Source organism: Phocoena sinus, chromosome 21 (genome assembly GCF_008692025.1).
Source record: "Phocoena sinus isolate mPhoSin1 chromosome 21, mPhoSin1.pri, whole genome shotgun sequence".
Taxonomy (NCBI): Eukaryota; Metazoa; Chordata; class Mammalia; order Artiodactyla; family Phocoenidae; genus Phocoena; species Phocoena sinus.
The window spans coordinates 2,656,494-2,672,801 of NC_045783.1; positions in this window are offsets into that span (position 1 = coordinate 2,656,494).

Below are 16,308 nucleotides of genomic sequence, written 5' to 3' on the forward strand. Positions count from 1 at the left end.
ATTTGTTTCTTTAAAATAGGGATTGTTGGGTGAAGGAGCTGTCATAGGGATTCACATTTTTACAATTTTTATTTTATTTTATTTTTTTTTGCGGTATGCGGGCCTCTCACTGTTGTGGCCTCTCCCATTGCGGAGCACAGGCTCCGGACGCGCAGGCCCAGCGGCCATGGTTCACGGGCCCAGCCGCTTCGTGGCATGCGGGATCCTCCCGGACCGGGGCACGAACCGGTATCCCCTGCATCGGCAGGCGGACTCTCAACCACTGCGCCACCAGGGAAGCCTGGGATTCACATTTTTATGAATTTCTAGTAGGTCATCCTCATGCCCACTAAATTTCAAGGACTCACTTCTACACGTTTATGGGTAGAAAATACCATATCATCTTTCAATTTGCTTCCTAAAATGACTAACTGACATTAACACATGGAGTCATTTTATTGCTTAATTTTTTTCAGAATTTAGGAATTTTATTCATTAAAAATCTGATAAAAAATCTTAAATTAGTTAGAAATCTTAGTTAAAAATCTTATATTAAAAGTTGTAATTCTAAAACTCTATGTTTAGTTATTCAAGAGATGTGGAAGTATTTGTATTCCCAATAGGATTTTTTTCCCTAGGAATACAAAGGAAATATACCTTCTGATACTGCATTTTACATTTAATCTATTATGCTTTTGATCATTATCATTACAAACTGGGCAAATCATTTTTCAGCTTAAAAATCTGTATGGGTCTAAATTCTTCTCGATTGAGGTAACAAGGTACACACTAAAGTTCGATCTGTTTTTGTGACAAAAATATATCCTATCCTCTCAGAAAAATAACTGAAAGGATATCTTAACTTTTAAAGATAATTTACATTTGAGCAAAGAATGTGTACATTGAAACTACAGACCTGAGCTCAGTTTAGCAAGATTACAGACACTTATATATGAAGGGTCTGTTAATAATTAATCATACAGCACTAACTTCGCTATAGTTATAAATAACATTTCTCTTATTTAGATGTTATATTCAGAAAATTACCTCTTTTCAGAGAAACATCTATACTGAATTAAAATAATTCAAAGAGGTTTTTTTTGGAGAAATAATGCAAACACTGGGAAAATGTTCTTTTGGGGGGGGCAGATGTTAGCATTTGGAGACACATTAGAAAATGCGTTACCTTTATTCACTTCTGTTACAAACATGCAGTCAAATTATCTCTCCTAAATTCCTCCTCTGACTGGTGTAACAAAATATTAAGGCCTGCAGTTGGCATGTCTTCCGGATGCTGAGGCAGTTAAAAAGTATAAATGATTAAAAGACTAATCGATATAATCTACATAATCAATAGGATCTAGGGTACCAGACCCTTGGACGTTTTAGTCCCTGTGTACAGAGGAAGACAGAAGGAAGATAAAGAACGCACATGCCTTGACCCTAATTGTGCACAATTCAAAGCATATGTCCTATAAAATGACTACATGATCCAGATTCAAGACTTTGTCTCTTAACACACTAAATTCTAAAGTCAGATATTATGAAATATAAATCAAGTTGCAAGAACACATGGTGCCTGCAAAGGTCAATTAAGATAACCTTTAAGATACTTTCTGGCATAACTGATTAATGTCAGCTAATGTAAGAATAAAGTGTCACTGAGCGTGTGATTCTAGCACTAGTGAGAAAACATTTCATGTTACCGTCTATGTAAAACAGCATATTTTTAGAGAAAATTTAAAAGTTTTCTATGGGATGTTAAATTGTTTTATACTTCAAAACTGACAATCTATTCCATCGCCTCTGTTAAGGCTGACCTAAATAGGTTAGAAAATGAGTAGATATCCTATTTATAACGTTGGGTAAAAAAATCAAGGATAACAAAGCATCTGACGAAAATGTTTGCTATTGTATTTATGCAAAACCAAAGTTAACTGAATACATGAGATAACGACTTCAACTTGCATTCCATAGGTGATGGAAAGATCAGGAAGGTCATTCAACCCCCCAAATCTACCATAATTGAGTGTCCAATGCCTAAAACTACTTCACTAATTTTTCCTGAATATTCTTTAATCAAATGAAAATACTAATAGAATTATCTTATAATCAAGCATCCATATCTCAATGTGAGTTTTTTTGAATATATTTTCCAGTCTGGCAGCCCTGAGAACAGTCTCCTGAGGAAAAGAAGAAGAGAGTATAAAGGAAAAAGGCAGGAATGTGTTTCTCTCGGACAAGGCACAGTGTCAGTGGGCCCTGAGAATTCTATTACAGAGCTGAGTTCTGGGAATATTAGCTTCCCTCATACATTTGTTTCTTGAGGTCTCATTTTCTATTTTCTAAGGGTCCTGCAGTCTCTTGGAGGGCTTAACATCTCTGCAGGGGAGAGAAAAAATACTAGCCTGTTGAAATATTTTGATATTCTTGATCTTTTCTACGTGGGAGGAGAACTCTGTGAGTAAGCAAGTGCTGTAGCTGTTATAGGTTATTACCACTCTGCTCTCAATAGTGGCCAAGAACTGACTACTGTCCGGGACCACAATATAAAATCACATCATAAGGTATCAGTTTACAGTCCTCTCCAACTCTTAAAATATGAGTTCCTCAGGGCTTCCCTGGTGGCGCAGTGGTTGAGAGTCCGCCTGCCAATGCAGGGGACACGGGTTCGTGCCCCGGTCCAGGAATATCCCACATGCTGCGGAGCGGCTGGGCCCGTGAGCCATGGCCGCTGAGCCTGCGCGAACGGAGCCTGTGCTCCGCAACGGGAGAGGCCACAACAGTGAGAGGCCCGCATACCGCAAAAAAACAAAAAAAAACAAAAAGAAGCCATTGCTAGGAGGGAATCTAATGGGGGCCCAAAGAAAGGAGAGATACATCTCTGACCCAAAAGAAATATTTCTTTTCAACCACTTAAATACAGCATGATAAATTTGATCATTAGACAATTATGAAATTCTGTTGACTCATATATCATATACAAAATAAATATTTGTTGTTCTCCTACGTAGTTAAGCAAGGAATGTGTTTTAAAATGTCATAATTTGGACTTCCCTAAAAGTGTTGCTAAATGGTCAGATAATCAATGATATTGAAAAGTTTCAAGATGCCTCATCCTTTTCTCAAACTGTGAACAAATTAAGCAAGATACTAAGAGCAACATCAGAATTACTCACATCTCCCGTGGAATCCCGCTTACGGCAGAACCGCAGGGAACGCCCTCCAAGATGGAGGAATTTATACCCCCACGCTGCTGGTCAGGCTGCCCTGGGCCTATCAGCTTTCTCCTGAAATTGCCTTCAGCTGAAGAGCTGCCTCTTTCAAGGCAGGAAAACCTGCATCCAATGATGGTCAATAAGGAAGGATCAAGGCCTGGTTTGCTCGCTCCCAGCTTAGAACAACTTGGAAGGGCAGCATCAAACTCGCTTTGAGATCGGCTGACACCTTCTAAGGACTTCATCGCAGCCTGAAGTCTCTCTCTGTCCAATCTTGCTGCCTTTCCTTTTCCACAGGTGTGGGTGCTGATTGACTGGGCTTTCTCAGGCTAATTATAGGGTCTGCTCTCCAGGGAATTTAACCAGCAACACCTGTCGATGTTCACCTAAAATTGCAGGTTTTAAAATTCTGATAGTTTTTGCATTCTACTTCACAGATATCCAAATAATTGTAGCTTGATGAAAAGCGGGATGAACAACTGAGAGAGAGAGAGTTTGCAACATTTTCCAAGGCAACTTTCTAAAGACACTTTCAAAACCATAGGCATGAAGGGGTAAAAATCTGAATTATTTCCAGATGCTGGCAATTAAGAATAGTGTCATTACTACCTTGGTACAAAGCCAAATTTCATTAACTTCCGGAGGTAAAGGAAAATTTCAAGGAGATGTGGGGATAAGTTGAGAAATACGATTATTTTTGATAGCGCAGCAACTGGGTGAAAGCAATCATTTCTCAACGTCCCAATTAAATTATTCTGCAGAGGGGCTTCCCTGGTGGTGCAGTGGTTGAGAATCCGCCTGCCAATGCAGGGGACACGGGTTCGAGCCCTAGTCCGGGAAGATCCCACATGCCGCTGAACACCTAAGCCCGTACGCCTCAGCTACTGAGCCTGCGCTCTAGAGCCCATGAGCCACAACTACTGAGCCCATGCGCCACAACTACTGAAGCCCGCGTGCCTAGAGCCCATGCTCTGCAGCAAGAGAAGCCACCGCAATGAGAAGCCCGCGCACCCCAACAAAGAGTAGCCCCCGCTCGCCGCAACTAGAGAAAGCCCGCACACAGCAACGAAGACCCAATGCAGCCAAAAATGAAAACATATATAAATAAATAAATAAAATTTTAAAAATAAATAAAAATGTCATAACTAGTAACTGTCTATACTATCCGTATATTTCAAATTTAAACAAAATTCATGTTAATATTTTTGTGTATTTTTTCAAATGTATGTAAGCTCTAATATGCAAATATGTTTCAAAATAACATAGTAAGCGTTAACCATTCAGTTAGAAATCTGAAGGAAGGATACCAGAGTGAAAATAAAGATAATTTTCCTTTTTCTTAAAACACATATAATAAACAAGTATGGCTGTTTAAAAATAGTTTAAAAATTACTCCTCACATCTTACTGAAGTTAAGTACCACAGAAAGAAATTAAAGTATATATATGGAGTTTCAAAATTTCAAAAATTTTTAAATTTAACTTTTAATTAGATTAGCATAGTTTGGGCACAAATGCCTAGTTTACTAGTTCCAAGAATTTGGGATATCTGCCACCAAAAAGTAAAACAGAGTTAAGCAGAAAAAACTAAAATGATGTTGCATTCTTGTTTCAAACCTGGATATAAACAAAATACTTTATGTGTTAATCTACTTAAATATTTATTATTTTAACTATAAATAATAAATCTGTCATCTCATAAAAATACATATGCTCTTCACTCTTCACAGGAATAGGCAACGCATTTCTATTTTCTAAATAATTTATTCTCTGTTAATCAGATAGAAATAAAGATAACCTCATATCCACTTTGTACTAAAAATAAATAGTACTTGATCTACACTTTGCAATATTCTTAATCAGCTTCAAGCGATAAGTAGCTCAGGAAAGAAACATTATAATTTATTGCAATGTTTATTATGCAGTCAGATGGTTTTCATCACAAAGGTCTAAAATACTTTCATCTTCACAGAAAAATATAAAATGTCCTTTGAAATCAAACAGACCTTCCAAAGACATCAGTCTATTGTGAAAATATTACAGCTTTGTGACTTTGGCCCAAGAGATTTCTGTCAGTCACCAATCTGCTATCACTATAGAATTACAGCTAGAGTACACTATCAATACCTGCTGGGTCCTTTGGGAAACCAAGCTTTGCTGGTTGAACTTTATGGTTTAGTCCCACAGGCAAGAACAAAGCTTTGAAAAGCAGACAGGACACATTCTTCCTCTAAAATTCTAAAGAGACAAGATAGAATCTCTTTGCAATTGTCTGGTGTACTACAGATTAAATTGAATATTAAACAAATTTCTCTGGCCCATAATTAGTATTAGCTGCCTCTTTGTGTTTGCTTCAACTAATTACATTGTTTTAGAATTTTCAAAAGTAACTGTTTAATGTGCTCCTTTTTGCCTTATTGAGCAATTACCAGTTAACAGTGATTCTCTCTGTAAAGGTGCAGGTAAAAGGAATAAAGCCTTTCCCTTCCTATTCTTAAAAGTATATCCCAAAAATCACTTCTTAAAGCTAAGTGTAATATTTCAAATTTGCTGCTAAAATATAGGAAAAAACGATAAAATTAATTTCTGTTTTAAATGTCTTTTTTACTATTATTTACTATTATAGTTTCAAAGATAATGCAAATCTAGGCTTAGACACAGAATTACGTGGGTGAGTCTAATGTACTTATTTTTCAAACAGTAGACGTATACCTGTATATTCTACTATTTCCTGGAAACACATTTTTTCATGGATCATAACACTTTTATTTTCTTCTGGATGTGGTTGGATACTATATATCCCAAATCCTGAGTGATAAGGTTTTTTTTACCCCTAGACCTAGCTCAGTCACTTAGAAAAGTCTACCTGGAGGTATCCAACAGCAGCTCCTTAGCACCGATGACTATAGATAACACTTGGTTCCTCTGTATCCGCGGTTTCCACATCCGCAGATTCAACCAACCACGGATTGAATCAAATGACTACATATCGTTTGCTAGGTGAAAGGAAATAGAATTGTTTCCTAGTAGCTAGTTAAACAAATCCAAAGAAATAGACCAATCAGCACACAATATTTTGTTTCTACCTAACTGAAATGTAACCTAATCCTTTTCTATTACAATTAAATTATTAAAACATATGCTCAAATGGATTTTTAAAATAAAATGTTTAGAATTAACAGAAAGCAGTGAGGAGAAAATTATCTGATTATTTGGAAATAGAAACAAGTTAAGTGAATGTATACAGAAACCATTTTCCTTTTAATTTGTAACAGATTGAACAACTCTGTTCTATCTGAAATTACATCTTATATTAATTTGTATTACAGCAAGAACTTTAATACTATGTGAAGAAATGCAAGAATTAAAGAGCCTAATATACAAACTGCTTCGTAAAATTGAACATTTTTTTTCTTGCCTCATTCAAATACTCAGTAAAGTCAAAGGATGAAGGGACTTTATTGCTTATTTTCATATTTTATATTTAACAGTAACTAGTCCCTATAAGGCACTGGGACTCAGAAGTTAAAAGTGCCCTTAGGGCTTAAAGTTCTGCCACTTCAGCAAAAATATATTCAGAGAATGTAATCAGAGTCTTCAAAGGTGCAATAAGATGCTACACTTTCAGAGAACACCCAGTTTTGCCAGAGCCTTTGAAATATCAGTAGGCAATCAATTCTTCAGTCCCTTGAGAATCACTCACTGAGTAGTCTGAGATCTCTGAGGTTTGCTTGAGTTGGTTTTCCCTCCCTGTAGACCTGGGTAACGTGTTGATTTGCAACTAACCAAGATCGTGTGCGTGTGTGTGTCTGTCTGTCTGTCTGTCTGTCTGTCTTACTTCAGCACACTAAGAACTGCTTGTAACGTGGTGATCTTCCATGTGGTATGATTTTGTGTAGTGGCTCAAAGCCCCATCTGAACAAGGCATATTTCAAAATCAGACAAAATTCCTACTGCTGCAGAAATAAGCTGTTTTGCAGTAAATCAATTCCAGAATAACTTTAAAATAACACATATTTTAGGGGCTTCCCTGGTGGCGCAGTGGTTGGGAGTCCGCCTGCCGATGCAGGGGACACGGGTTCGTGCCCCGGTCCAGGAAGATCCCACATGCCGCGGAGCGGCTGGGCCCGTGAGCCATGGCCGCTGAGCCTGCGCATCCGGAGCCTGTGCTCCACGACGGGAGAGGCCGCAACAGTGAGAGGCCCGCGTACCGCAAAAAAAAAAAAAAAAGTCACATATTTTAATGTGTTCCGGCAGCACATTAGCAGAGATCAAGAGCAAAATAAGAGGTGAAGAGTCCACACTGCACTCTCCAACTGGTAGCCACTGGCCAGTTTTGGCTATCGAGCACTTGAAATGCAGCAAGTACTGAAAACTGTAAAATATGCACCAGATTTTGAAGACACAGTATTTTTAAACATCTGTAAACTACCTCATACGTTATGTATTAACATCATATTTTGGACATACCGATTAAGTAAATTATTAATCTTCTTCTTAACACTTTTTTAACATAGTTACTAGAAAATTTTAAATTACATATGCAGCTCACATGATATTTCTATTGGAAAGCAATGGCATCTATACAAATTTGAAAAGTTGATAGGCGTTTAGAGAGGAAAGGACATTGGGTCAGGGTAAGCACTTCAGAATGCTATCAAAGAAACAATAAACAAACACTGGTGGATGGTCATTCTGAAGCCATTTGAGGGCCTGTGCTTTGGTTTTTGTTTTCGTTATTTTGATCATATACTAACTAAAACAGCATGAGACAGAGGAAAAGCGCACGCACTTCTGGGAAACTTTCAGAATACCCATCCTTGAGACCAGCAGTCAGATTTTGATTAAAATGGTCTGGGATGGGACACGGAAGCTTTTTAAAATAACTCCCTGGGCGCTTCTACAATACAGGATTGTGAACCACTATTCACTAAAAGGTCAGAGGATTAATAAACTCATATCCAAGAGATTCACAGAAAGAGTGTGGAAGGTGGGCTTACAAGAAAAGAGGTTTGAGCCACAATTTTACCATGACACCGGAAATGGATGAGGCACACCCTGAAAGACACGGGCAGGAGCCGCAGAGGAGACTAGTGAAAGTTTGGGGAACTTTTTACACTGATCCAGTAGCTCAAGGAAACAACTGCTGTGACAAAATGCTTCTGAATGATAAAAAAAAATATTTGGAGACCGTAGGGAAATATCTGCAGGGCACAATATTAAATATGATTATAGATATTAAAAGAACATTTATATATTTTGCCAAGCAATATACGCAAACACGTCTTCAAGGGAAGTGCAGCCAATGCAAAAGCTCTTTGGTTACACTGTGAACTTCTACATGGATTTTTTACATTGATGTGAGCTTCCCTATTTGCTGGACCCTTAGTCTAATCTCATAATTGTACACTTTACTCCTTTATTAACTCTTTAATATAGGCCAAAATGCTTAAAATCATACTTCAAATTCCTTATTACATGGTCTTTCAGCTCCACTTATGCCATCAGGCTGTCTCACTTTCCCAAAGGAAGGTGTTTTCACGTCATAAAACATTTATTATTGCTGGTAAATAATCCTTCCTAGAAATAAACATAGTAAGTAGTATTATCTCACAGATTAATAATCCTTATTGGGCAAAAACCACAGTAGGGTTGTCACCCATAGTCTGCCTGAACTTAATTGCAAAAGAAGAAAGGGTGAAACTAGAAAGGGAATAAAAATCCAAAAGAATCTCCACCTAAAAGCAGTAACTTAGAAATAAGTACTAAAAAACACTGACATACGCCTTATTTTCTACTCGCAGAACCCTCCACAGAGAATGAAAACCAAATAAATGTCCTCCAGCGATGGAAAGAGCTAGTGCCCTCCCATCTAAACAATTAAGGGGTGAAACAGTTAATACTGAGGTACCAATCACATGTTTTATCTCTCCGAGTAACATTTTTATAAAGGAGAATTACAGAATTATGGGGTAATAAAATGACTTTGTAAAAAGAAAAAGATAAAAATCCAATCACAGACTTCAACATTTACATCAATCCCGATTCTGTAAGTGAACTAACATTACTGCCCGCCTTTAAGGTCACCTGCCTTATCTATCTTGGTTCTGTAGGTTTTTACGTGAGTAATAAGTAAGTGATTCATGGCCTTGCTGGATTTCAACCAGAGAGAGGAAGGTATCAAAGAGAATGTCCCACAATAAAGCACATTATGTGATCATCAAACTACTAGATAAGATAGATGAAGTGATTACTATGAGAAGCTTTCAATTCAGGAGAGAATGACTTTGGGTAAGAGGCCTCCAGAGTTACAGACAAAGGTTATGTTTTGGCTCTTTAAATAAATAGCGAGGAAAAATGACACGGAGCATATTATAGTATAGAGAGCATAAGTGAGCAAACAGGACTGTTCCATTTTTCCCAAAACAAATTTCGAAACCTTTTATTTTTAAATTAAGTAATTTAAGGTCAAAGAGGTGATATTATCTACATACGTACATACACACACACACACACACACACACACACACACACACACACACACACACACAGTTCTGTCAAGTAGAATCAGAAGGAAATACCCAAATTTCTTATATAAACTACTTCAAATCTATCAAAAATTGCAGGTTGAAAGGGTTTCCTCACAAAATGCCAAAATACATTTGAATGAAATATATTATCAATGAAAAAGATCTATTTTTTCACACTATAAAAGTTTTAAAGATAATTTTCTGTAATATATCTTAACACTGTATCATGGAGATCGTATCTAGTGCACTATTTCTCTAAGACAATAAAACTGATAAGTTCAAGGTTTCTTCTTCACAGGAAAACCTAGCTTAAACAAAATCATACTGTAATTTTAAGAACACACAAAATTGGCAGACTCTGTTACACTTCCGTTAGTAGATGACACTCAGACCATCCTGAAGTGTTTTCTCCTTAACAGGATTTACAACGTGGCTCTTTTTCACTCCTACACACCTCAGCTGATGCTGAAGGATTTGGGGTTTTAGATTTTCCTTCACCTTGAATCTCCTCTGTCTCTCTGAGATGGAAAACCATGAAGTGTATCCCTAACCTCCTGAGATTGAGAACCTCAGTTCTCATTTAGAAAATGAGGAGGGCTGGAATAAACAGCCTCTAAATCCCTTCTATTTCGGAAATTTTACCAAGAAAGTCAAGAGAATTTGAATAAGCAGGTATTACCAAAACCAATGTCCACCATCTTCTACTTTTCACCTTTTCAACCAGTCTCAGGGCCTATTTGTTTCTTTGAATTGATTAATACCCTTCCTCCTAAGATGCACATATCATGGTATAGAAACAGGTTGGGTTTCAGAATTAAAGAGATTTTCCTTTGAATCGTGTCTTGACTGCTTACTAACTGGGACCCCTTGATGATAACTTTATACTCTTCGTGTCTTAATTTTTACCATCTAAAATGATGATAATAATGCAGGTTACAGTAAAAAAAAAAAAAACGATGATGTGGTATAGTTCAAAGATGAAAAACAGAAAAACCTATATAGGCAATTTCTGTGGTTGACCCATAGTCGGGATGCAAATTAAATATTTAACTGAATGAGCATTGCCTCTCTCAAGGTTATTTTCTTCTAACCAGGGACACTACTTTCAAAATGAGTATCTTTCTAAAGGTAAAAATTTAAGTAATAAACGTAGACATATGTAAAAGCTATTTTTTCACCAGGTAAGTTTCTTCAAATGTTTCACATCACTTAGTTTTCCTTTTCATAAGACAAAATGTGGTTGTCCCACACTCTCTGAGACTATTAGATTCCTGTTTTCTGTAGTTTCCACATCTAACAAATCCTTCCAGTAATCAGGCATATTCTTGATAATATACACCTCTTGAAAAGCACAGTCACGGGGGAAAATTAAAATTAACTGAGAATGATGGCCATAACAGCAAAATAACATTTAATGAAAACGAGTTAGATTCATTGGCTACCTGAGACCACAATCAAGAGATATTATTTCCCCAAGGCAGAATCTTGAAGAGTCTTGGAGGAAAAAAAAAAAAGGTATTAATTGAAGGGGGAAAACGTCTTAAGTAAAATACATATGTATCTCTAAAACTAGGTATCATGACTTAATTTCCTACTATGGACAATGGTATATCTTTCTGTACAATCACTCCAGATCAACAGACGTTCATAGCAAACACTCTCAGGGGAAGAAAAGCTTTGCAATTACAGTCTTGATATTTACCTTCTTCCTAAAAGAAATATGACGCATGTGATCATGGCTTAAATGACGCACAGTAAGTTGTTTCAAAGCATGCTCAAAGATCCATATACGTCCTCCTCCAGGAAGAAAAACAGATTTAGAATCCTATACTAAACTCTCCCTAGCCTTAAAGATATTACCGTATTGGGGACTGCTAAAATCACAACTGTAAATAAATTTATACAAGTTGCAGATTGTAAGTTTCATTTTGTGTGTAACATTTCCATCGGTCCATTCCACATTTACAAATGACAACCGCCTTTAATTTCTTTCTTACACCACGTATTACAAACAGCAGCATCTCTCGGAAATATACAGTAGGAACTTTTTTTCCTTATAACATGCAATTCCAATTTAATTTAAATGCAAAGGACAAAGAACTGACTCACAATCTAATATCTTGATCACCTAAATGCTTCCGACTGTGATTGTACACCATGTAAGGGATTTAGCACTGGGATATGAAGGAGAATAAATAGAGAGATTTCTCTAAATCGTGTTTCCCCACATCTGACGCATAAACCACCGGCATCAGATTCATGAGGGATGCTTGTTTAAAAGGCTGATGTATGGCCCCCACTTAAAAACGCCTGGGTCAGAATCTCTGGCCATGGATCTCAGATGTCTGCATTTTAAACAAGCTGCTTGGGTGAATGTCCCCTTATAGAAAAAACACCTCCCATTGCCTTAATCCACAAGTGGAAGGTAACCTCACGGCACCATAAAACTTCTCACCGTGGGACCAAGGCCCTTTGCGACACAGTCTCTTTCCTCTACAGCCTTCCCTAGCCCTCAGTGCAACACGAACCAATGATGCCAAAGCATGTACGTCCTGCACGTCCAGCTGCATATGCTTGGACCACACTGGCCTGATTGCTTCGCCAACCTGAATTCTGATTCATCTGAAGCCTAGATGACACCCTGCACCACCGCCTTTGCTGAGACTGACCACAGCCTGTCCTCACACTCACCCCAGTCGGGTAAAATGCTCACTCCTGTGGTTCTTTGGTTAACATCTTTACTTACACGTAATTCACACCATAAAATCCACCCATTTAAAGGGACACCATGTAAGTTTAGAAGATTTTCATCAGCCCTGAAAGAAACACCATGCACCTTAGCAATCACCCCACATTCATTGCTCTCTCCACCCTGCCCTAGGCAACCCCGAATCTCCTTTCTCCTGTGCCTATGCTGGACATTTCTTACAAATGCCAGTTGCACGTGCTTCCATCATATACTACCAACTGCATCCTATTTCTTTATCCATCTGCCTTTCTGACCAGACTTACAGAGGCTCAGTCTCCAGGATCTGGCACTGAGCGTGGCTCAGGAGGAATAATCAGTACATGCTGGATTAATGAATGAATATCCCTTTTTGCCTCTTGTCACAGGCAAGGAGGGGCAGAACTTGGATGCGCCGTCACCGCTTAGATGGAAAAGACTGGGCTATCACCAACCTGGGGCTGGGGAGTTAGGTTCAGACAGAAGGGAAGGAGTTTGACAAACCCAAAGGACAGCATTAAATACTTTCTAAAGTTACAGCGATCTATTAAATTAGGCATCTGTAGTCTTTGAGATGAGAACAGCAGTCCATGAGATTTTCCATGATATATCAATACAACAACCACGGCTACTAGATCTTGGAGAGACAGCACATCTTTTACTGTCCTTTACGTCCTTTTTGACTCTCTCCCAGCTCCTGTGTACTCTCTCTTGGTCCGGGGGTCCAGCATCAAGAGGTTGTCCAAAGTCTTCCTCTACCAAGGTATCCTTAATTTGAAAAGTAATATTCCTCTCCTTTGGTCTTAATCAAAATTGCTTTTGCCTGAGGGCTATTCACATCACACTGATGTGATTTGGAACACAGTAACTGATGGACAGAACTGGTTAAAAGATTAGGCAAAATACCAGTCATTAAGAAAAAAATTATAATACATGCTCTGGAAGAATCTTCACAAAGAAGTACATAAAAAAGAAATAATTAAGGGGCTTCCCTGGTGGCGCAGTGGTTGAGAGTCTGCCTGCCGATGCAGGGGACACAGGTTCGTGCCCGGGTCTGGGAAGATCCCACATGCCGCGGAGCGGCTAGGCCCGTGAGTCATGGCCACTGAGCCTGCACGTCCGGAGCCTGTGCTCCGCAACGGGAGAGGCCACAACGGTGAGAGGCCCGCGTACCGCAAAAAAAAAAAAAAAGGAAATAATTAAATCACCCAAAATGCCCCGGGGAAGGGGTGGGTGGGTGGTGGATTTCACTGTTAACATTTTTCTGAACATCTTTTAAGGCAGAGCTCTCTGAGGACAAAGCCACATACACATACACAGATACACATGTGTAAAAATATTTACACTTTGCAATATGCTGTGCAGAGTTTTCTATTTCAGTAAATGTAAATCTACAGCATCCACTGATGGCTGCATAGCATTTCACAGTTGAATGTAAGATGATTCATGTAAATAATCCTTTACTCCTAGACATCTAGGTTATTTTCCTATTCCCCCCCTCCCCGGGTACTATTAAAAAATGCTGAGAAGAAAATATATATATAGGAACAATTAGTTGGTTATCTCATTGAAATACATTTCTATAAAGACAATTTCTGTAGCATAGCATATCAGCGCTCATGCTTGATCAATGTTGGAAAAGTGCCCTGCAGAAAGACCGTACCTTTATACTCCATCAACAGTGTGTTCATGTCTGTTTCCCCACACTCTGGCCAAGGCTGCATTTTCATAATAATTTTAGTATTTAACAATAGGCAAGAAGCAAAACTTGGCCTTTTGACACTGCCATGTCAAACTGTAAAATCGGTGCTTTATTAACCTTCATTACAAGTGATGACTGCAGAAAAGTCTCTGCTGCTTTTAGCATCCTTGACCCTGTCTCCGCCTCCAACCTATATCCTTGGTCTGTCCTGTGTCCAACCTACAGCCTTCCCCAAATCCATATGCCACCCTTGTTCCTAACACTGGGGTCAGGGAGGCTATGGAAAATACACATTCCCTAATATTCAAAAGGACAGAAATACAGTGTTCAATTTTTTAAGGACCCACCAAAACAGAAATACAAGATTCGTATTTCATGTGCATTTCTTCAATTACTAGTGAACATATTTTTACTGATCTTTTGTATGTCTTTTCTCAAGTCCAGTATCTATTTGCCTAGAAGGGTATTTACCTTGGGTTATTAATATAGGTTTTTTTCCACTCATGTAAAATGCCTTTGCTATCACATTAAGATTCCATACATTCATAGGTACAGTTTTTTTACACTCTCTATTCTTTCCACTATCATACTATTTCAAATCGTATAATTTTATAATGCATCGTAATATCTACCGGGGCATAACCCCTCCTCCAATGCTGCCTGGGTGTCCTTCACTTGTTTTACATCTTTTTTTAAGAGGTACTTTAAAACCACTTGACAAATTTTTAAAATCTTAGTAGGATTCGGCTTGATTTTACATTGAATGCACAGATTCGTTTTTATACACTGCCTATCTTTACAGTTTTATACTTCTTAGGAGTAGCAGCAGAGGTGTTAGGAGAAATAATAGGAAAAATAGCAAATGGTAATTAAAAGATTGCTATGTGTAAGATAATCTTCCAAACACGTGATATCATTATCTCTTTTATCCATCACAGCTCTGTGAAGGGGATATGTTTATTGCCGTCTTGTGGATGGGAAAATCGAGGTACAGAAATTGTAGGTAACTTATCTATGGTCAAGTACCCAGTGAACACTGGGGTCAATTCCGCACCGAAGCATTTTGAAAAGGGAGCTCCCACACTGACAACTATGCAACTTAGGTAAATCCCTTCATTCCAGTGTTACTGCTTTTTATAGCTTTAAAATTTTCTTTACCTGAACATTGCACATGTCTTGTTGAATTTATATCCATATATTTTATGTTATTAGCTGCAGCTTTTAATTATGACATTTCCTTGGTACATTTCCAAAAAAAAAACTTTTGGCATTACAAATATTATCATTTATTCTTTAAATGGACAATTTATTCAATGTATTGTTTCTAATTATACAATATATACATATATATATTCTTTTCCATTATAGGTTATGACAAAATATTGAAGAGTCCCCTGTGCTATACAGTAGGTCCTAATTGCAGCCACTATGGAGAACAGTATGAAAGTTCCTTAAAAAACTAAAAATAGAGTTATAACATCCAGCAATCCAATCCCTGGGCATATATCCAGAAAAGACAAAAGCTCCACTTCAGATTTCTAATTAAATAATTCATTTTCTATTATTTTTTAATTTAGTAACAAATTATTTAAGATATTAAGCTCCTTTTCATTACAGTTTTGTCTCCACCCACAGATTTTGTATGTAGCAGTATTTTTTACTGTTATTTCCTAACAGTAAAAATTATAGTTTTAGTTTCTTAATTTGGGGTTAGTTATTTCTAAATTTGTTGCCTTAATTTTAAAACAGAGAATCATCTATGACTACAAGCTTTTCATAATTTACCACGGTCATTTTTTTTCCCCACGTGTGTGTGTGTGTTTGTGTGTGTGTGTGTGTGTCTAAGTATATGGCAGCATAAGTGAGATATACAGCTTGCTTGACAAGGAACTTTTGTTTATTTGCTTGTGTAGCACAAAGTTTGCTACTCATCTCTCCAGTGATCTTATCAATTATATCAATAAAACCAACCTTGACACAATTTAATTCTTATGCATTAATCTTTCATAAAGTGTGCTAAACTCGATTACTCTTTGTGTTTTTCACTTTTTCCTTGTGAATTCAGTAGTTTTGTGTTACTTATTTGTGACTTATTTTAATTCTATGTCGTAAGTTAAGTTATAATATGTGATATTAGTGGGAGGCGGATATTTTC